Source organism: Odocoileus virginianus, chromosome 20 (assembly GCF_023699985.2).
Source record: "Odocoileus virginianus isolate 20LAN1187 ecotype Illinois chromosome 20, Ovbor_1.2, whole genome shotgun sequence".
Lineage (NCBI taxonomy): Eukaryota > Metazoa > Chordata > Mammalia > Artiodactyla > Cervidae > Odocoileus > Odocoileus virginianus.
The window spans coordinates 251,088-257,443 of record NC_069693.1 but is presented as its reverse complement, the minus strand read 5'-3'; the positions used below and the strand labels follow the sequence as shown (position 1 = coordinate 257,443).

Genomic DNA, 6,356 nt, shown 5'->3' with positions numbered 1-6,356 from the left:
AAAGCTTCGTGATTTCCTTAGTAATGAGAGCCTTTAAAGAATCTTTCGTGACGTTAGTGAGATGATTTTTGAGAGGACTAAGGCATTTCTCATTTTACTGTTCTTGACTTCATTTGTGCCTCACAGATATTGCACCCTCCACCCCGCTGTTTTTAAAGAGATGAGAATACTAGGTCACCTGACCTGCCTCCTAAGAAATCTGTATGCAGGTCAGGAAGCAACAGTTAGAACTGGACATGGAACAACAGACTGGCTCCAAATAGGAAAAGGAGTACGTCAAGGCTGTATATTGTCACCCTACTTATTTAACTTATATGCAGAGTACATCATGAGAACCTCTGGGCTGGAGGAAGCACAAGCTGGAATCAAGATTGCCGGGAGAAATATCAATAACCTCAGATATGCAGATGACACCACCCCTATGGCAAAAAGTGAAGAACTAAAGAGCCTCTTGATGAAAGTGAAAGAGGAGAGTGAAAAAGTTGGCTTAAAGCGCAACATTCAGAAAACTAAGATTATGGCATCCAGTCCCATCACTTCATGGCAAATAGAGGGGGAAACAGTGGCTGACTTTATTTTTATGGGCTCCAAAATCACTGCAGATGGTGATTGCAGCCATGAAATTAAAAGACGCTTACTCCTTGGAAGGAAAGTTATGACCAACCTAGACAGCATATTAAAAAGCAGAGACATTACTTTGCCAACAAAGGTCCATCTAGTCAAGGCTATGGTTTTTCCAGTGGTCATGTATGGATATGAGAGTCGGACTATATAGAAAGCTGAGACCCAGCACCACGAAGCTGGCTTAGTCCTCCCCACCCCTGGCCTCGAGCTCCGTGGCCCCAAAGCCCCTCTTGCTGGCTCTGTCCCCCGGTGCAGCAGGTAGGCGGGAGGCTCTTGCTCTCCAGGGTTTGCACCCAGTCAGTGTAAGGCAAGCTGATGGCTGTAGGGGCCAAAGAGAAGATGGCAGGCCTTCAGGAGTTTCCTGAACATCCCGGAATGACCCAGGACTGACCCGACAAACAGCGAGAGCAGCACCGGTTCACTGTATCACCCTGATTGTCGATGGACACCGTCTTAAGGCCCATCAGACTGTATCGGCTGCATGCAGTATCTTGGTGGTAAACAACAGAAGTCATTAGCAACCAATTTAAGCAGAAATTTGATTTATTGTAGAAAACTGCACAGTGCATAGAATCAAGGATGCAAGGTGAATGACAACACAGACCTTGGTAAGTATTTGGAGGCTCTGCTCTATGGATTAGAGGACCAGGTGACCTTTCCTGTATGCCTGCTGTCTGGAGGATATGTGATCATGAAAAGCCCATCTTATGTCACCTATTCCTTCCTTATGACACTTACTAAAATTTTTTTAATTTAAAAACTAAAATATTAAAAAGAAAGCTGAGTGCAGAAGAATTGATGCTTTTGAACTGTGGTGTTGGAGAAGACTCTTGAGAGTCCCTTGGACTGCAAGGAGATACAACCAGTCCACCCTAAAGGAAATCAGTCCTGAATGTTCATTGGAAGGAGTGATGTTGAAGCTGAAACTCCAATACTTTGGCCACCTGACACAAAGAACTGACTCATTGGAAAAGACCCTGATGCTGGGAAAGATTGAGGGCAGGAGGGGAAAGGGACGACAGAGGATGAGATGGTTGGATGGCATCACCGACTTGATGGACATGGGTTTGGGTGGACTCCAGGAGTTGGTGATGGACAGGGAGGCCTGGCGTGCTGCAGTTCATGGGGTCACGATGAGTCGGACACAACTGAGTGACTGAACTAAACTGAACTGAAGATTTGGGACAGCCCAGTGTAGAGCAAGTCTGTTAGTGCCATTTCCCCGACAGCATTTGCTCACTTCATGTCTCTGTGTCACATTTTGGTATTTCCTGCAGTATTTCAAATTTTTTATTATTATATTTTCATGGTGATCTGTGATAGTGATCTTTGATGTTACTACTAAGAAGATTACAACTCTCCGAAGGCTCAGATGATGGTTAGCATATTTTAGCAAAAAAGTATTTTTGAATTAAGCTTTGTATATTAGAAAATATTTATTTTCATTTATTTTTGACACTACTGCAAGGACTGCCGCAACAGCCCTTGAGGTGTTGAGATGAGCAAGGGCTACTCTCTCAGCATGGTGTTTGGGCTTCTCTCATTGCAATGGCCTCTCTTGTTGCAGAGCATGGGCTCTTGGTGTGTGGACTTAAGTAGTTGTGGCACATGGGCTTAGTAATTGCAGCTGCCAGGCTCTAGAGCACAGATATGGTAGTTACGGTGCTCAGGCTTTGTTGCTCTGTGACATGTGGGGTCTTCCTGGACTAGGGATAGAACCCACATTTCCTGCATTGGCAGGAAGATTCTTCACCACCATGCCACCAGGGACACCCTGTACATTTTTTTTTAAGAGACATATTGCACAGTCACTGAACCATGTAATGTGAAAATATAGTGTAAACATAACTTTTATGCATTGGAAAATAAAAAAAAATATTATTTGCTTCACTTTATTGAGGCATTTGCTTTATTGTGAACCTGAACTATCCCCAAGGTATGCCTGTCTGCTAAAATGTCTGTGTGAATTTGAATTCCTCAGTCAGAGGGCACATACATTACCAGTGTTGATAGACACAGTATGGCCAAATGACTCTCCAGGAGGTTGTGCCAATTTGCATCACCATCCCCTATAATGTGATTCATCTCTGCTTCTCTCCAACCTCAGCAGCAGTGTGCATTAGCACTGATTTGGATCTTTCTATCTTACCAATGAAAAATGTACCCATTATAGTTTTAACTAGAATTTCTCATTATAGACATGAAAATGAAGTATTTCTAAGTAGGTTTCATAATGATTACTACTTTCCATTCGAATCTGTCTGCCAACGCTGAATATTCATTGGAAGTACTGATGCTGAAGCTGAAGTTCCAATATTTTGGCCACCTGATATGAAGAGCCTATTCATTGGACAAGACCCTGATGCTGGGAAATATTGAGGGGAGGAGGAGAAGGGAATGACAGAGGATGAGATAGTTGGGTGGCATCACTGACTCAATGGACATGAGTATGAGTAAACTGTGGGAGATAGTGAAGAACAGAAAAGCCTGGCATGCTGTAGTTCATGGGATCACAAAGAGTCGGACATGACTGAGCAACAACAATCTTCTCTGCCATTCTGCCTTTCAATGTCTCATCATTATTAGTGTATATTTCTTTTCTTAAAAATTTGGATAAATTCTTTTATATAGAAACTACAATCATTAGTCTATAGTAGGATTATGAATATATTCTCCTGGCTTGTCCTTGTCTTCTGATTTCATTTACCTTGGATTTGCTATCCAAGGTAAAGGTTTTTTTTTTGTTTTATATAGTTGAACTGTATAAATATAGTTCATATAAATATAAAAAATAAATTTAAATGTATAAATAAATTTGTTTACTTATATAAATAAAGTTGAACTTATGTCTTTAAAGCTTGAGAGCTTTTAACTATTGGCTTATCACTCTGGCATTTCCAACTCTGAGAATATATATGATGTTGTGAAATGTGAAATAAAATGGAGTCACTTGTGTCAAGGGTATTTTTTTCCTTAATGGAGCTAGGAGGCCATTAAGGGGGTGGACCTTACATACATCCCCAACCAGGTGGAAACTTGAACTTATCAACTAGGCCAAACCACAGATATTTCAAGAACTCTGCAAGAACACCTGCGACTTGTCACAGCAACGAACTTTTTCCACGCTCTGGTTATAGCCTTAGCATTCAAGCATGTTCAGCCAACACTAGATCCTGCCTCCAACTCTAGTGAAAATTCTTTGTAATTCAAATCTCCCTTCTTTGCTTTCAAAACCCCCTGACTTTTACTCCCATGTGGGACATGGTTTGGTTGCTCCTTGAATTTGTGTGCCCCAAATTGCAAGTCTTTGATCCCAAATAAGGGCTTTCTGCTCGCTCATTGCTTCCTAGGTTTATTTAAATTGATGATGTATGTATTATAATGTATACACATATGCACACAAACACAATTATATTTATGTTTATATTTAATTGGATTTATATTTACATGTAATCTTGCCAAGGTTTCCTCTGTTCACCTCTGCCCTCCACACTTCCATACCCACCCCTTTCCTTTTGCCTTTTAGGATTATTGTCTATGCCTTGAAAATCCAAGGCCACTTCTCGACACAGTTGTTTCTTCAATTTATTCTCTCTTCTTGCTCAGATGACTATTATATCTATAGAGCAAGGTGTTTTATAGCCCCTGGTTTGACTCTGCTTAAAGGGATCCTCTTGGGGCCTTTATACTCACCTGTGGATCATCTGAATCTAGGTGAGCAAACTCTTACTCAGATGATCGACACCTAAGCCCCCAAATCCCAAGGGAGGCTGGCCTTGTCTGTCTTCCCCAGGGTGAATTCTCTGTAGTCCTAGCCCATAACCTCCTCTTACAATTCTCCACAGAATTGGAGGGTCCCGGAGGAGCTGTAGTCAAAGCTATGGTTTTTCCAGTAGTCATGTACAGATGTGAGCTTTGGACCATAAAGAAGGCTGAGCACCGAAGAATTGAGACTTTAGAACTGTGGTGTTGGAGAAGACTCTTGAGAGTTCCTTGGAGAGCAAGAAGATCAAACCAGTCAATCCTAAAGGAAATCAACCCTAAATATTCATTGGAAGGACTGATGCTGAAGCTGAAGCTCCAATACTTTGGCCACCTGATGTGAAGAGCTGACTCATTGGAAAAGACCTGGGAACGACTGAAGGCAGGAGGAGAAGGGGATGACAGAGGATGAGATGGTTGGATGGCATCACCAACTCAGTAAACATGAGTTTGCAAAAATTCCAGGAAATATTGAAGGACAGGGAAGCCTGACATGCCACTGCCCATGGGGTCACAAAGAGTTGTACATGACTGAGCCACTGAACAGCAAGAGTTGCATGGTTGAGTTTGTGGACTGAAACACTCTCTCTCTTCTGGACATGGTGAGAGGCAGAACACAGAAGCTCAGAGGGACAGAGTCTCTGTCTCCTAGGCACTTCTGTCACCACAGCTCATGTCTGTGCATCAGGTCATACTTGCTGACTTTTCTCAGCCAGAAATAACCTCTGTCCAATTTCATGTCTGGTCTCCTGAACTGGACCCATGGGAGAGGATGGGTGGATGTACAGATCAGTCCTTGGCTAGTGTCCTGGTCCCTCCCCTACACTGCTCTGACCTAGTGGGATTTACCCCTACATGCTACATTTTCCAGAAATTTTATTAGCTAGCCTCCCACTAGGTTCAGTTAATCAAATGCTGGAGATTAAAATCAAGGAAGAAGTGCTCATGATTCAGCAGCATGGATATTAAAATTAGAATGATACAGAGAAGAATAGCATGGCCCCGTGCAAGAATGACACACAAATTCATGAAACGTTCCATATATTTTGGATTAAGTGTCCCAGGAAAGTAGAAGAGGGCCATTTCTGTACCAAGAGGTGACTTGAATTTACATGTTGAATGCTGTAATCAAGAACAAATAACTAGGCTCTACAAGTTAAACCATCCTGTTTTCTCTTTAAAAAATACATCAAGGAAGAAAATGTAAAATCCAATAAAAAAAATTTATTTCTTCCCCTCTCTTTGCATTGTGCAACCTCTCTGGCAGTGACTGCACCCCACCTCTGAGCTTCTCCCAAGACAGAAGATGTGTTGTGGTTTTGGAGTATCTATTCACAGGAGACAAACTCCAGCTGCTCATCTAGGGGTCTATTTATCTCCTGCCTCCTTACCAATCTTGGGGTTCATCCCAGATCTTTCATTCTTGTTTCTCTTCCCAAGCATCCACATTCTCCCTTAGTCTGAAATGTGTTTCCTTGTGCAATCATCAATTTGTAGATCTGAGTTATTTCGATGTTATTTTTGTGTTATTCCTGCTCCTTGCAGTTCCTTTTTAACTCCTGTCCTTGCCATGACCATGAAATGCTTCATGTTAGCATAAATGGGGAGGCTCATTTCAGACTCTTTGCTTCAGATCCTCACTCTGACCCACTCTCCATTTCCTGTAATCTGCCTCATTGTGACTTTAGGGCCACTATTGTCCACTTTTCTAGGTTACGCTTCTGATGATGGAAAAATCACCTGAAAGTTCTGCTCAACTGGACTTGCTGGCATTTTCCCAAGTAACTGTATTTTCCTCTTTGTTGTTATTGTTCGGTTGCTAATTCATGTACAACTTTGCAACCCCGTGGACTGCAGCACGCCAGGCTTCCCTGTCCTTCACTATCTCCTGGAGTTTTTGCAAACTCATTGAGTTGATGATGCCATCCAACCATCTCATCCTCTGTTGCCCCCTTCTCCTCCCACCCTCA

General features: G+C 42.3%; 1 non-coding gene across 1 annotated transcript; it reads left to right on the top strand.

Moving 5' to 3' along the window:
- Positions 1 to 5,325: 5,325 nt before the first annotated feature.
- On the top strand, positions 5,326 to 5,433 carry LOC139030072 (U6 spliceosomal RNA). Its single transcript, XR_011482391.1, has one exon. It is a non-coding gene; the product is annotated as a U6 spliceosomal RNA (small nuclear RNA).
- The last annotated feature ends 923 nt before the right edge of the window (positions 5,434 to 6,356 follow it).